At 31.4% G+C, this 17,312-nt stretch overlaps 1 protein-coding gene across 1 annotated transcript in view; it reads right to left on the bottom strand.

Moving 5' to 3' along the window:
• LOC129749260 (myosin-IIIb-like) overlaps positions 1-17,312 on the bottom strand; it is a 332,299-nt gene that overhangs the window by 193,514 nt on the left and 121,473 nt on the right. The gene's annotated exons all lie outside the window — the stretch shown is intronic.

Genomic DNA, 17,312 nt, shown 5'->3' with positions numbered 1-17,312 from the left:
TTACAGTTTTGTCAAATCAGTACACAAGATGAATCACTTATTTTTTAGCTCTTTTTTAAAGTTATTTCGAAAACTAGAGCTGACAAAAAAAACTCATTGAATATTTGGATTCAGTTTCCCCGAATTAGTCATAATTATTTTTGAGATGCACCTCGGAAAAATTTTGATTTTGTTGTTTTGCTCGTTGTGGTGTTATTTTAAGAAATTTTATTGGTAATCATGTCAAACATCGATTGAATTGAGTAATTTTACATAAAAATTAGCAATTCACATGACCATAGTTCAAAGACCTATTCCAGATATATTTAAATTGAATTATCGGAGAAAATTTATGAAATCTGTAAACAAAATTCTAGAATCAAAAATTTAAACTGTAATATTCACAAACAAATCTAGATAAAAATCAGTTAAAATATGAATTTTTCATAATTTTTAAACCTTGCTAAATATCTCAATGCAATGAATTCATACGGAACTTCAAATTAGAAAATAATCGCCGTTCCTAGAAAAAAAACTGAGGTTTCACGACAAAATTTATGTAAGTTGTGACTTTTCGAAATTGGGCACAGAAAAAAATCTCTATGGTTGAGCTCCATGAAACTTTTAAATGGAAGTGATGACTGACAAAAAATACCATCGCATCTGTTCGAACAAAAACGGGATATTCTCAGAAAACGATTCAAACCTTCTTACGAACCTAGAATGACTTTCAAAATTTATCATTTTTAAAAAATAAAAGGGAAGCAAATGATGTCTGCTTTTTCTTAAAAAGAATTTTCGCTCAACATTTCAAATCAATTCAAACATTATTGATCTCCAATCAAGATTAGTGATTATTCATTTTCGGCTGATTAAATCACCTTATACTTTAGAAAAACGTTTATGCAATTCGTTTTATTTACCCTTTTTCAGTTTTATTTTTGTAAAAAGTTTGTCGTTATAAAAAAAAATACGTATAGCTTTGTAAGCTATTTTTACCTAGATGTTGTTTTTAATGCAGCCCGCCAAAATAATTTCAAATCAAAAGTGCCCGTTGCTTCAAAAGGTTGCTCATCCCTGTTTTAAGGGATTTTTTTTGCAAAAACTTGTAATTTTTAAACTGTCATATCTCGATTAGTGCAAACCAAAAAAGTATTTTATGACGACATTATGTAGTTCAAAGATCTTATATTTAATTGTGAAACTATGGGAAATAGATTATTTTTTAAACCAGAGAAAATTCAATTCAAAATTTGTTAATTTTCAATACAAATTAACACACTTAAAGACCCTATAAAAAGAACACCCCCGTTTCTCGTGCAAAAACCAAATTTTCATCGTTTTAGCATCATAGCAGTGTTGTTTTTTGAAAGAAAAAAATTAGAGAGGGCTGAACTTTTGACAATTTTAGCCATCCTGTGCAAAACGATGAGGCAGAGGACAACGATTGGCAAACCTTCAAACGGGGCATCATGCAACAAAAAGGGTTCAATGCAACATTTCTATACCACAACACTTAATGATTTTTTTTTCAATGAAATGTTATCGAGTTATCATTTTATGACAACAATTTTATGATGAAAAAGTTTTTCACATCTTAAGCAAGATTTTGGAAGTTTTTGATTTTCTAAAAAAATGTAAAAATCGAGCAAAAGATAAACAAATTTTTACGTTTTTCTTGCCGTAAAAATCACAAACCAGAATGACGGATTGGCTAAATGATATTACGTACAAACTCGGTCTCATTACCCTTTACATATACTATAGGTATAAAAATATTTTTCGATTAATCACTGTTCTTTTAAAAAATATTTTTATAATTCGGTTACCAGACTGGGATAGAAATTCAGCAAAATGCAAATTAAATAAATGCTTTGTAAATCTCATTCCCTTATGCTGGATTGCATTGTTGTTGCATCATGATAACAACAGCAATACTTTATCCATTCGAAACTTAATTTTCATTATTCCTGCTAGTAGAATTTTTGAGTATTTTTCATTCCAAAATGTATGCAGAATTAGACCGCTGCCAAAATGACTTTTTTCTCCCATATGTTTTTTCGATGCCTTTTGAGTCACCAAGCACCAGTGTTAAATTTGATATGATTAGGTTGATTCCCGAGTTAGCGCAACGCGTTTCAATTTTGTATGAAAATGTGTACGGTGGAAGAAATTTTTGCACATTAAATCATCCAGAAAATTTGAATAGAATTGAAATGAAAAACATGACAAGCAGTTTAGCTTTTACAGACAAAAGATATAACCAACTTTAAATTTAAAAAAAAAATCTGAATCAATTGAAAAATATTTAAAACTGGCAGACTGTGCTTGCTTGAGCATTAAAGAATTTCTTGAAATGTTCTTGAAAAGGTTATAAATATAAATCAATAAATTTCCTGGCTAGGCAAAGTAGTTTTTTGAGGTTTTTCTTTCTCACCGTACGGCAGCACTGCTTTTAATAAGCAGTCAAAAACGCTAATCCAAAATTAATCTTGAACAAAAAAAAAATTACATGGAATAATTTTTCTGGGGTACAAGTCGGGTTTGTGCTTTGTTCACATAAGTTGTACTGAAAGAATCAGAAATATATTTCATCAAATGTTTTATTTTTTGGAACTTCAAAAGATCGCTGGCGATTTATGAATGAAAAATTGTGTGTTCTCATACATATTTCCATACAAAATTGAAACTCGATTCGCTTATTGTGACAGCCGGCATTTACACAAAACTCGCCATTCATGACATTTAAATATTGTTTTTCAAATAAATTGAACTCATGCTAAAGCTCATTATATTTAAATTACTTTAATGATTTTTAACACTAAAAACGTACCGGAGGCGGTCAAATGACGGTTTTGGAACATTAAATGATGATTACGATATATATAATTTTTTTCGCAAATTTAACGACAGGACTATTTTTATTTTTAAAATGCAAGTATTTTTGTATTTCAAATATTTTTCTAAGTGTTGATATGTTAATATGATGGCCAATTTAAATTTTTTCAATTTTGGCAAAGTTTTGAATCTCCTACAATCACAAAAAAACTGATGACAGACACTCATAGTATTGTGGACAGAATCTAAGCCTTTCCAATCAATCTCCTTAAGAACGAATCTCGATCATAAAAACCAAGCATTGCTTCTGTTATTTTGCAGCAGTGATTGCATTGGTAAAATTTAAACTCTCTTATTTTGAAACAAAATGCAATGATTTCAGTAACGACTGTCAAAGTAGACTGGGCTTTAAAAAATTAATAATTTAGGCTTCCTTTCGATAAACTTCTGCAGAATTTTACTCCCATCCTAATTTCGTTGGGATGAGAGTAGAAGGTATATAAAAAAAATTTATTGTTCAACACTGAGTTATGATACAACTTTCAAGATTTGTTCTAATGTAGTCAATCTAATCAATATGAAAATGTGCAAAATAAGAATTCTAGCAAACCCCAATAAGAATATTTAACCCTTTAATGCATAGTGTTGTTTTAAAACAAACCTTATCAAAATCCATATATTTTGAAAACGCTTGGATATTTTTGAGTGATGTGTTCACAAAAAATATTTTTGAGATTAAAAAGAATAAGCAAATTCATAACGATATTCAAATGTATGATATGAGATATCGATCAAAGTATGCCGAAAATTGCAAAAATCAATTTATTTTATTTTTGAAAAAGTATTTTTGGAAAATCGTTGTTATTTCTTCAGATTTTCAAATTCTTAAAAATTTTAATCTCACTCAATCACGAACACCTCCTTGCACCCAATTAACAAGGTTTTGAAAAAATTAGCAAAACCGCATTGAAATGAACTAAGAATTTCAAAAATTATTTTTCAACTTCTATGGGCCATTACTTCTTTTATACTCAAAGTAAAGACTTCAAACCTGTTGAGTTTTGATATTCCATTTATGTCATATTTGTCATTTTTGGCATTTTTGGCATTTTTGTAATTTTTGTAATTTATGTAATTTTTGTAATTTTTGTAATTTTTGTTATTTTTTGTAATTTTTGTAATTTTTGTAATTTTTGTAATTTTTGTAATTTTTGTAATTTTTGTAATTTTTGTAATTTTTGTAATTTTTGTAATTTTTGTAATTTTTGTAATTTTTGTAATTTTTGAAATTTTTGTAGTTTTTGTAATTTTTCTAATTTTTGTTATTTTTGTAATTTTTGTATTTTTTGTAATTTTTGTCATTTTTGTCATTTTTGTCATTTTTGTCATTTTTGTCATTTTTGTCATTTTTGTCATTTTTGTTATTTTTGTAATTTTTGTCATTTTTGTCATTTTTGTCATTTTTGTCATTTTTGTCATTTTTGTCATTTTTGTCATTTTTGTCATTTTTGTCATTTTTGTCATTTTTGTCATTTTTGTCATTTTTGTCATTTTTGTCATTTTTGTCATTTTTGTCATTTTTGTCATTTTTGTCATTTTTGTCATTTTTGTCATTTTTGTCATTTTTGTCATTTTTGTCATTTTTGTCATTTTTGTCATTTTTGTCATTTTTGTCATTTTTGTCATTTTTGTCATTTTTGTCATTTTTGTCATTTTTGTCATTTTTGTCATTTTTGTCATTTTTGTCATTTTTGTCATTTTTGTAATTTTTGTCATTTTTGTCATTTTTGTCATTTTTGTCATTTTTGTCATTTTTGTCATTTTTGTCATTTTTGTCATTTTTGTCATTTTTGTCATTTTTGTCATTTTTGTCATTTTTGTCATTTTTGTCATTTTTGTCATTTTTGTCATTTTTGTCATTTTTGTCATTTTTGTCATTTTTGTCATTTTTGTCATTTTTGTCATTTTTGTATTTTTGTCATTTTTGTCATTTTTGTCATTTTTGTCATTTTTGTCATTTTTGTCATTTTTGTCATTTTTGTCATTTTTGTCATTTTTGTCATTTTTGTCATTTTTGTCATTTTTGTCATTTTTGTCATTTTTGTCATTTTTGTCATTTTTGTCATTTTTGTCATTTTTGTCATTTTTGTCATTTTTGTCATTTTTGTCATTTTTGTCATTTTTGTCATTTTTGTCATTTTTGTCATTTTTGTCATTTTTGTCATTTTTGTCATTTTATGAAATGGACGATATTCGGTATTTTATACGTACATACTGAAAATAATTAAAAAGAGCACAAGTTTTTGCTCGCAGTGCATGCAAATCGTTGCCAGCGACAAAATTTGCTGCTTCTCTCAATGGACAATTCCTTCAAACCATAAGCCAAGCAATTTTTTTAAGCAATCTGGTTGCACTGCTGGTCATTCATATCCGATTTAAACAGACTTCAAGTAACCATTTTTACAATCTTTACTTATTTGGTAGGAAATGCGCTTCGCAGTTAAGTTGACTGCAATTTAATGTTCACTGAGATGCTACAGACTCCTGTAGCCAAGTCGGTGATGAGCTGGCCTGGAAAGCCAGAGTTTTTGGGTTCAAATCCTGTACAGCCACTTATTTTTTTGAAATTTCTTTAAATAAAAAATATTTTTTTTTATTTTTTTCAGCTTCTTTGTCAACCTTTCTATTTATTAAATTCACACAAGTATTGTTTAATGTTTCATGTAGCAGGAAACCTCATAAACAAAGGTTTGAAATGTGAAGCCCTTCTATAATATTTTTTTTCTTTTTGAATGTCTTATAATCAAGTCCGTTCCAAAAAAAAATAAAATTAGAAACGCTTGGCACATTTTAATAAAATTTGAATTAAGGTTACCATCCAATTAAGTATTTTAATGAACTTGCAAATCCTTCAACAAAGGCCAAGGTGAAGGCTCATCTCGTCTCGTTGAGTGAAGACACCATAAATCAGTAACATCTCTTAACTTTTATTCACGCATCATGGTCACACAGTGTAGGTCATCCAAGCCTAGAGGAGTTCACCTGGTAGGGTACGTGACTTGGAATGGGAAATTAACTCTAATGAGCAAAGTGCAAATGTGAATTGGTTGGTGCTAAAGGGAGTCATTTGTTCCATTCCAGCCTTTCTAAGTATATGTTTTAACCAGCAAGTTTTATCCAGATCGTACCTTTGATGTATTTTACGGTGGAAATTACCAACGATCTTCGGCTAAAGGAAACAGCAGACGGTGATTGTGCTCACCGGAGCATTTTTGGCCATCTGCAGCAAATCTGGTGGAAAGCATCAACGTTTTCACTCGGTTTACAACTGAGGCTGTTTCGCTTATCGGGAGCATGAATTTGGCTTAGTTGGATGGCCGACCAAGCTAGCTATGGTTGACCGAAAGCCTAATTACGCCGAGCAGCCGACTGCCGACTAGGTATTAGCTGCTCAGACGGATGAATTTTCCCTACTTTTTTACTTTTTCGACGATGACGCGCTTGGGTGGTATCAGATGAAAACATAAACATAAAAAGCTTCGCTCTTAGTAAGTCCATGATGTAGAGGTTTTTTTCTCAGAGCATTCGAAACGCTCTAATAAATTAAGAAACGCCGAAGGAAATATGTTTTTTTCCATTATTTTGTAAATAGAAAAACAATATTCAAAGGTTTTCCAACCGGGCTAAGATAATATGGAAAATTTTATTTGCATTACATGAGAACAAAATATCGTAAAAAAAACCATTTCATACAAAATTTCAAATCAAAACCCAGATACTTAAATCTCGTTTAAAAAATCTGTTAAAATCTTGTCGTTCGTTTTGATTAAAAAGGGAAACTTTTTAAACCACAGGACTCTAAAAATTCGAGAAAAGTTGCAATTCTACAAAACCTAGTATGCAACTCGTTGAAAAACTCGGAAAATACTTAACCTAAACAAACCCTATGTGCTGGGAACCGCTGGACAGCAAAAATGTTTGATGACAAGTGGGTGAGCGTAGTTTTGACAGCGAATGTCGAGGTGAAACAAACAGGAAGCAAAACGAAAATTCCGATTAAAGTAGAAGCATTTCCACTGTTAGAACGAGCGAAATTTGTTATTCTATATTAAAACTTAAACTAGCAATTATCAAGTGTATTATCCTACCTAACTAAACTAAAGTGTATCACAGGAAGTTGTTTATCACAGCTGATTATCACAGAGAGTAAGTCTTCTACTAAAATTTGTATAATTGTATAATGATTACTAAAGTTCGAACTCTCAATAGTTGCATCGAAACATCTAGGTTAGAGTTGGGTACACCGGATTAGAAAATTTTCTTTCATGCGAATTAGACGTACAGTAGCAGCTACAAGAAATTCTTGCTAAGCAGAAACATCCGCACGAGGATCAGGAACTAATTCTTTGATCTTCACAATAAATCTGTTTACGAAGATTACAAGGACTTATTCCTACACACATTCCGAACACCCTAATACTAAAACAAAAAAACACCTTAATGTTAAACATAAACTTGACAGATGGTTAAAAAAATGCGGACCATTTTGAGAAAAAGTGGGATACTTTTAAATGTGTTGAGAAACGTCATGAAAGTTTGTTTTTGGTTGAGTAAATAAAAGTAGTGCTTTTAACTTGAATATTAATAAACTGACATCATATCCCAGTTGTAAAACCCCTGCTTCCGTCAATGCTTTTAAACTAAGGTTGCCAGATTTTTTTCAGCACGTATCCGGGCCAGCTAAATTAGGACAGTGTTATATAAAAATCTGGCAAAATCCGAGCATGAGGTTTCAAAGATTTGGGCATTGAAAAAAAATTGATAAAAAAAATTTCCATCAAAGTTTATCGACAGACTTTAAATCGTATTTCAGACTTCTAAAAAAAAATTCCTGATTATTTCTAAACACCTTGCTCAAAAAATTGCTCATTTGAGCATTACAGCTCATTTGAGCAAAAAAAAAAAGTACAAACTTGTTGTTTGTTTTTTTTTTTTTTGTTTAGCCAAATAAAGTTTGTAAATCTGGGCAAAATCCGGGCATTTGTCAATCGAAACTGAGTAACCGGGCCCGGCCCGGGACTGTCCCTAAATTTAATCGTTTTAAATATCCGGGCAAACCTGGATAAAACCGGACAATCTGGAAACCTCATTTTAAACCCATAAGTGAAAGTCGAATGAAGTTTGAGCTTTTCCATACTTGTCTGTCAACTGCATCGGTAGCAAAAAAAAAAAAGAGAACGACGCAAAGCTGTTCAAACAGTATTTTTGGAAATTATTAAAAAAATTAATGATGAAACAATGACTAGCAATCAAGTTTTGGATTTTTAAAATTTCTAGGTATTTCCTTAGTTTTTATCATAGTTGTTTTTGAGTATCAAGACAAGACAAAACTGATGCTTATTTAAGCAATCACTAGGCATTTCAGCTTGTATCCAACAGAAATAAAAACAAAATTGTTATCAGTAAAAAAGTTTAAAGTTGTTAACTGATTTTTTAAGGCTTTTGATTTTTTAAGGCATTTGAAAAAAGATCCTTTTTAATATATTTTTAGTATGACTATTATTTTTCTGTATAAGTCATATAAGTCTCTCTTTACATTGATAAAGTTCCAAATTTTAAAGATTTTTATACCAATCAAATAATCCATTTATGTGCAAAGTAGGGTAAGTAGGTCAGTCCACCACTAACATTAGCCAGAGTCAGATCGATGTGCTTTATTTTGAAGTTTAATGAAAAGCAGTGTTCTGAATATCACTCATTTTCAATGAATGTTTCTGATTGCACCTCGCACCTGAACGTACAGCGGTCGGGTTTCGTTATTGATTGCTACTGGACCTACCCGATCATCGATCGTTCAATTCATCGCTAAAATACAGATCACCTCGCACGATGCTTGCTGTCAAAACAATGCAGCACCATCATCAAATTGGAATCTCACCAATGCGCAATACATATGGCGAATCATGTTGGTCTTCGATCAGGAGTTAATGGATCAGGCAGTGAGTGAGTGATACATGAAGCCGATCATTAGCGTATTTTGTTTGATTTGATACATAGCAAATTAATAAATTTATTTGTTGTTATAACGTTTTTTAACATCAGTATGATCAAAATCAAATTGTAGTTGTGTTTGTGAGGGAAAGATGTTCACTTTCGCCGTGTTTTTCAATTTTTACAAGTTCTCTTATTAAACTGTCGTCCGTCACGTTAAAACTACTGAGAATTTATGGTGTCCCGCACAACTGTTTGATTTTTTTCGTCCTGCAAAAAATAATTTTGAATTTCATATAAGTCAGGCAGATACTGAGTGAGCTACATTTAGAATGAATCAGTTTGCATCTCCCTCATCTCCGATATGCGATGTTTGCTAAACCGATGATTCTGAATGATGCGACTCGGTTTGCATAGCTGATAGGAGCGCTGATCGACATTGCATACCAGCCAGGCGAAGCAGTTGCGAGAGGCGCTATCCCATTATACAATCAGAATGTTTCCAACAGGAAACGCATCCTGAGTGTTTGTTTTGATTGATTTTCGGAACCCTGATGAAAAGCTACAAATTTCCCAAGGTAGAAAAGCTGCCATCGAGAGCTTCTCGACATACTTCATACAAACGTTGGTTGGAGTCCTGAAGAATTTATCTAGCCTTTAATTCACGCCATATTTTTAAATCTTTTTTTTTGTCGAATAAAGAAAAAGCTTTTGAAAACTGATTTACTATTTCAACAATTTTGAAAATAGGAAAACAGTATGAGTCTAATGTCACATAATAAAATGGAGCTTAACGAAAACTATGAAAAATATCATATCAAATGGAATATATTTCAATGCTTCATTCAGTTTTGCTTACAGATAAAAAAGCAGTTGGTTGCTCAAGGTTTTATGGATTGATATCTGACATGAGTTTATCAAAAGAACCTCATATTTAATCATGTTGAATCTCATGATATATAGGGGAGAGTGGGGATACTTGATCCCCTTTTCTTATTTTCACCATATCTTTTTGGAAAAAATTATCATTTAGCATCTTTGACATTTTCTGACAGCTTGTAATTTCAGGTTTCTATGCTCCAAAAATTAGAACGATACTTGAACCCGTTGATGAACTAGAAGCATTTTCGTGGGAGTAAAAAATTGCGATTTTTCTGAAGTTAGGGGAGACTTGATCCCCTATTGAAGGAGACTTGATCTTTTATTCAGGAAGCCCTAATCCTTGTATAAAAATCGAACAAAACCCCAAGATAGAATATTGATTGACTATTTTGGTCATCTTTGTTCTCATTTTACAATTTATAGCAGACATAAGAAGAAAATTGTATAACTTTGTCTCAACGTTAATAACATTGCATACTTGAAGGCGCAATTTTTATATTTAACAGAAAATTATTTATTTTGCTCTTTTCTTCGGACAATTGTATGATAAATATTAGTTTTTGGATAAATATTAGTAATTTCGTAATCAGCAATCATAACGATCAATTCAGAAGAAGAATATGCCGTTTGGAAGGGGGAACAATTGTACCCAACTCTAGAGGATCAATTGTACCCATAATCAACATTTTATAAAACTTTTTCTGAAAAAAGTTCAGAGTTTTCCTTTGCTTTGAAAATATGGCATTATGAAGTTCATTTCACGCTCCAACGATTGCTACATTGGAACAAATATTTTTTTCATAATTTTCCTATGTAAGGAACATTTTAAAGTAATAAAAAAAGATCTTCAAGTTACATTTTGAGAAATTTTTTAAACAAAGTTCAATTACTCAAACAAATATTTTGTTAAATTTTTTTAAACTACAAGCATTGTAATTTTGCTCATTTTGGCACATTTTTCTAGAACATTTGATTTTTGTAAGACATTCTGGTTTCGAGATATAGCTAAGGAATCAAGTATTATCAGGGATCAAGTATCTTCATTCTCCCCTACTTATCGATGAGATGAGGCACTTTCAATTTCATTCAAAATTTAATCTCGTGCATTTTCGTTATATGTAAAGATGAATAAGAATCTAATCATTCTAACGAAATGTTCAAATGAGAGTTACATTGCTACATTTAGGAATATCAATTCTTACAAAATAAATATTCATTAAAAAAACAAGCATTTTGTTTGCGCATTTTGGATATAACGAGTATATCAAATTCAGGAAAACTTTTTATTTATTTAAATTGGTTAAAAAATCAGGACATTTTAAATAAAAACGGAACGGCAGGACATTTTCGAAAAAAAGAGGGACATATCCTTGAGCTCTTGAGGAAGCTGATCTTTAGTTTTTTTGATAAATAATGACTGTATTCGAGTAAAGTGCAACGCTCTTTTTATCATATAACTATGGATTATTCAGAAGTAATATTTCCAAGCAAATATTTAAGAGATATCTAGCAGGAAAAACAGAATATTCAATCAAATAAACCAGATGAAAAGATTGTATTCAAATTACCAAAATAACATAAAGCCACAAAAGTGAAGGCGATATTTGCATAAAAGCAAGAGAGGTATTGTACTCTACACTCAAAATTTTAAATTCATAATCAAATTATGATAATAGAGCAAAGATATTCAAGAGTAACTATCTGAACTAAAAACTAATACAAAAACCTCAAAACCCATTTCAAGTTCAGAATTCTGCTACAGTTTTAAAAAAATTTCTCGCTTGTTCATAGAATAAGGTTGTCAAATTTATTTCCGCACGTATCCGGGCCAGACAAATCTGGGCTGTTTTAAATAAAAACCTGTCGGGTATTTGATTTCAAAATTGTCGACCAAATCCTGGCAAAACCGAGCAATTTTGTTCAATATTTATGAACGCATAAATAAAATAAAAAATAACAACACAATTTTAAGTTTGATTCAAGAATGAGAACAAGAACAAACCCGGTCAAAATTTGGTCTTTTCCAATGAAATCTAAGCAACCGAGTCGGACAGGACTTTTCCCAAATTTTAAATTACATACTCGGGCAAATCCGGTTAAAACCGGATAATTTGGCAACCTTATTAAAGAAATTCAGGTCTGAATATTAAATTTTAAATTAAACCCATATTGGAGGTTCTGAGTCCATATTCCTATAACCAAAATTGTATTTCTACATATTTTCGTATTTCTGATTTTTTTTTTCAAGTTTTGGATTCTTGATTTTCAGTTCGAATAATCATAAGAAATAAAAAATAAAAAGTTGCTTTGAAATCCTTTATCGAATTCGGTTTTGCATTCCATGTTGAATCATGGTTTTCGATAATCAAATGCATTTTTAGTATTTTCATTAAAGTTTTCCGAATATGGAAAAAGAAGACATTTGTTTAATATTCAAATTCGAAGTTCTTCAACTTGATTCTCACACAAAATTCAAACATTTAAAGCTTTTAAGTGGAGATCCAAAATTGAAAACCAAATTCTGATTCAACATTCCAAATTCACATTTTAAATCAGATTCCCAAATCAGATTAAAAATAAATAATTGAAATAATGAATTCAGATTAAACCAACACTACAGAATTTAAATAATAGGATTATGAATGAGGGCTCTAAGATTTGGCTCATAAGTTCTGATCTGGAATGAGGATTCGGGAAACGTACATTTTGTACATTTTGGAAATCTTATAGAAATTCTGAAACAGATTCAAAGTTCAATTTTTGAATTCAGGTTTAGAATACAGATTTAAAAACCAGAAAAAGATTTAGCTTGTGAATAAGTTTTTCAATCAACAAAAATTGTTCAGAAATAGAAGAGAACATAAACTTAAAGGTGGGCTTGTTATATAGCTCAGTTGGCAAGTCTGTTGTCTCCTGAGCCGATGTCCGCGAGTTCGAGCCCAAGAGTAACACAGTTGTACCGGATAAGTTTTTCAATAACGATCCGCCAACTGCAACGTTGATAAAGTCGTGAATGCCATAAAGATGGTAATACGAATATAATCGAAACAAAAAAAAACTTAAAAATTTGCTTGTCAATTCAATTTCCAGATTTCAAAGTTATTATTCAGGATAAGTTTAGACACACCATTCAGAACACAAAATTCAGCTGAAAATCGCAAATATAAACAAGAATTTAATTTAATTTTCTCACTAAAAATATCCCAAATTATATTTTAAAAAAATCATCCACAGGATTTTTAGCATGAAATTGATTTTTTATGAAAAATATTTCCTGTTTAAGACACATTTATCTGATCTTTACCATAAAAAACTGCACAATTTTTTTTCGGTGAATTGTTTAACATTATTAATATTGCTGCTTTTTTAAAAGCTAAATTTAAAACTAAAATCATTAATTTTGTTCAAGTTGGCATCAAGCCAATTTGATTCGAAATTTTTTTATCTCGACCTGTTTTTTTGAGAAATTTTATTTATTTTCACCAAAGGTTGAAATCTTGGAATTTGCAAAAGAGTTAAGAAGGTTGGGCTTGTATGATTTGAGTACAGAATAAGTTTTTTTTTAAGGAATTGAAGACAACCCTATAGAGAACTTATTTTATGCTCAAATCAAATAACTTCGATCAGACTTTTAAACGAATTGAAAAATTTTAATCAACGATTAAAGCAAATTTCATATTTTGTTTCTAGAGGTTTCATCAAAAAGCATTAAGCTCACCCTGTAGGCTAAGGACCACTTTTCTAAAGTTACTTTTTTAAGGTTTTATTAATGACACTTTACCATCTTTGTCTTCTCTTTTGTTACAATTTCATATGAATACTATTAATGAGTTTTTAAAAATTAGTAATCATATAGTTACAAACGTTTGTCTTAATTATTTTTTGTTCGTGTTTTTTCAGACAAAAAATCATAAATACAAAATTAGTCACCACCCTCCCCCCACCCCTCCCCCCCATGAGTCGGTTCGTCCTATGGCCCTGCAATGAAAGGATTCAAACGATTTGATTTCTTCACAAACAGTAAAATAAACGAGACCGAGATGGAAATCGAACTCAAACCTCGAATAAACTTGCAAATAACGTCTATCTACGCTAACCGCTTGACCATCAAGGCTATTTATTCAAAAAACTTTTTTTAATTTTTTTAAATTTTTTTAAATTTTTTTTGATAAGCCAGAAAAACTACAAACCGTAGCCTAATACGTGATTGGGCACTTGAGTAACTTTCCCTTTATTTTCAATTGTAAAACTTGTTCTCGAAAGTTTATAACAATGTTTATAACATTGTTGAAAAAAAACACCTTCTTACGTTTCTTTCAACATGTCAGCAAGCAAAATTGAAAAACTATATCTAGACTCCGATTTATTGCAATTTAGGTTCAGCCCGTCTAAAAGTGGGACAGGGAATTAGAAGAATTAAGGAATAAATATCTACAGGATAAGAGTGTCCATTCCCGAGAATTTTCGACCGGAAATTCTCGGAAATAAAAAAACACAGGATTTACAGATTCCCGGAAACCTTTCGGAAAATCCCGAGAATTCCATAACCCGAAAAATGGAGCTAAACCTGATTCTGATAATGTAGACAAATAGTCACATAAGCTGCACAAAAGTTTCCTAATTAAATGAGTCAGACTCAGCAAAACATAATTTCTACTTTGTTATTTGGTTTACATTTAAAAAAAAGTTGTGTTTGCTCGAAATCTTTTAATTAACTTAAATTAAAAGAACAACATCAAGTTCCAATAAAAAATACTCTACGAATTTAATTAAAATTAAATCGATTTGAATTTCCAATTCAGGCAAAACTATCAGCAATCAACAAACACTGTTTTAAACAAATGGACACCTAATAATTTACGAGATTTCATGGATTACCTTAGGTCTAGCAAACAAACTTCTAAAGTTAGTGAAAAATCTTTCTCAATTTTGTCAATTTTTTGCCACAAGAAGCCGTTGGTATTAAAGATTCTTATTTTTCTTAGTTCATTGATTAATGTGTGGTAACAAAACGTAGTGCGATTTTTTTTTCGAATAACGAGCTTGTCATTTAACCATTATTTTTTTTACCATTAATATCTTGAATTATGAAAGAAGATAAAGTTAGTTTGTCGGTGGAAATTAGAGTGTCCATTTTCCGGCTATTTAAACCTCCAAAATTCAATTAGAAATTAAAAAACCCTAGACCCTAACTAAGTATGATTAAACCAACAAACTTGACTGATTCTTGCTGCAAAAATAACAAAAAATTGAGAAAAAAATTTGTCTATCAATAGCGATTGGTTAGCAAGACTTCAGGCTATTCATCAAATCCCGTAAAAAATTATCCTTTTATTTCGAAATATATCATTTCTTTGCCGACGATTTTTCTACAGTCAACAGTTTGCGAAACCGAAGTTCAAGATGATGAGTGTTGCAAAAAAGAACATTTAGATTCTTTTCGTAGCGTTTCTTTATTTGAGTTGTTTGGTTTTATAGATTCTTTGTAGTTTTTTACTTATACTCTGGTTTCCGAACGAAAAAACATTTTTTTTGGAATCAATGTATTAACCAGTCTTTAAAACAAAATTTTTCAAGTCTGAGCCATGTATCAAGGTAAAGATTAAAGGGATTCACGAATTCCCATTTTTTCATTCCTGGGAATTCCCGGTCGGGAAATTCCGGGAAGGACACTCTAAAAGACAAACCTTTTATTCTCTTTAAGAATTTGATGTCAAAAAACGAAAACTAATTCAATCGTATAAATTATTTGAATGATTTATGAAATATTGTAAATGTTTAACAATACTGAGTTAGGATAAATCATATGAAAATACCATATGCTTACCCTATGTATAGTTTCGTATGCTTTCGTAGAGGGGTAAAATTTTCAGTTTCATGTTTTCCCCGGGAACTCCCGGGAAAAGGATTCTCAGATTTCTCGATTTCATAGAACGCAAAAAGGGCCGGGGAATCGACAATCTATACAGGATCCATTCAATTTGAATTGTTCATATTAAAAATGCGTCACTTGAAGCCTTGGTTTTATTAATAATTTTGAAAGTTCCTTTCCAAGCCGTTTTTCAAAGAAAATAGTGACACCTTCATAATTGCCAAACATTTGAAGTGGATAATCAGTCTCAACAGCTTTATCGGTTGTACAGTTAAACTAATAAACAATTTCCTGCTGGCGGCTACAAAGGAAAATTCAACACCCAGGAAAACATTCGCGACTAATGCCCGAGGGCCAACTGCAATGTTCATCGTGAAGTAAGTACAGCTAAATTGCATGGCGGCAAACTATTTGCTCCGATTTCGGAAGTCTGACATTTGATTCCAAGACAAGGCTTTCGGAAAGGCGGCTTCACCAATCAATTTTGATATTTTTCGGAATTGACTGCCCACATCTGAGGCCAAAGAAACATCATCAATCAACAGCACTGAAGTAGCAACTTACTGGCTTTGGCTTTCGGTTTCAAGGAATGTGATGATCGAATTGTTTTTGTTTGGTTTGAATGTACGACAGGAACTCGATAGAAGGAAGGAATTTTTCGGAACCAGCTTCCGAGAAGGAAAAGCGATTGGAATGATTTACGCTTACATTTTGGAGCAAATGCAACATTCTACAAATTCCTTTTCAAATTGAGTTGGAAATGAAACCCATTGACTTATATCATCGCCACGACGTGAGACTTTCAAAGCTTGAGCCAACGGTTATAATTAATCTGTTGCATTTGAATTGATAAATAGATTTTGATAGCGGACACCTTTTTCTATTTTATTCAAATCAAAACAATCCATCAAAACTTTCAATCGTAAACCAGTAAATCACATAATTTCACCACCTAGACGTCAAAGACAGATCAGCACTTTCAAATCTAACCACTTTTTTTCCACCGCACGGCAACCAAGTGAATCGTCGTCCATCCAGTGAGCACTCAGTTGTTTATGCAAATTGGAAGCCAAGGTAAAAACCCGAATTTGATAAATTTTCCTGTCCTCCTCTACCGTTGCAATCTCCAGTCTCAGAAACCCCCCAAAAACCACTAAAGTAAAGTGGCCATGATAGAAAAAAAAAATCGATCTGAAAAGATAATTTGACCAACTACAGCAACACAACACGGTGGTCAAATGCAAATCAAACGTCACTGTAACGAGCAACGATGAAAGCAAAATTTGTATAAGTGAAAAATTTCGAGCGGTCATACGCAAATCAGCTCAACGGTGCGTATCAGGCGTATGTTTGGACAAAAAACTTTTCACACCCACTCTAGCCGAGATTGTCAGAGTTTATGCGCCCCAAGTTGTTCACTCAATTAGCCTACCCACCACACAAACTCCACCTTTAAGAGGAAGGGGGCGGGGGCATCTGTTTTGTGCTTTCCATTTCTTTCACCTTGAAACAGATTTTGACTGAATGAGATGCAAGGGTAAGAGAATCATCGGAGCATATCATAAGCCCCCCGAATCACCAGTATGGTCGGTCATCTCTAGCTTTATGTGGAAACAACGAGTCGTTTCGATGTGATTTGCTTGGTGATTTAGTTAGGCAAATGAACCTTTTAATATCTTAGGCCCTTGCGTGCTGTTGCACAAGATTTCAATAAGAATGACTTGAAGCAGTTTATGAAGTACTCCGGCAG

This window comes from Uranotaenia lowii, chromosome 2 (assembly GCF_029784155.1).
Source record: "Uranotaenia lowii strain MFRU-FL chromosome 2, ASM2978415v1, whole genome shotgun sequence".
Lineage (NCBI taxonomy): Eukaryota > Metazoa > Arthropoda > Insecta > Diptera > Culicidae > Uranotaenia > Uranotaenia lowii.
This window is presented reverse-complemented; position numbering and strand designations above follow the sequence as displayed.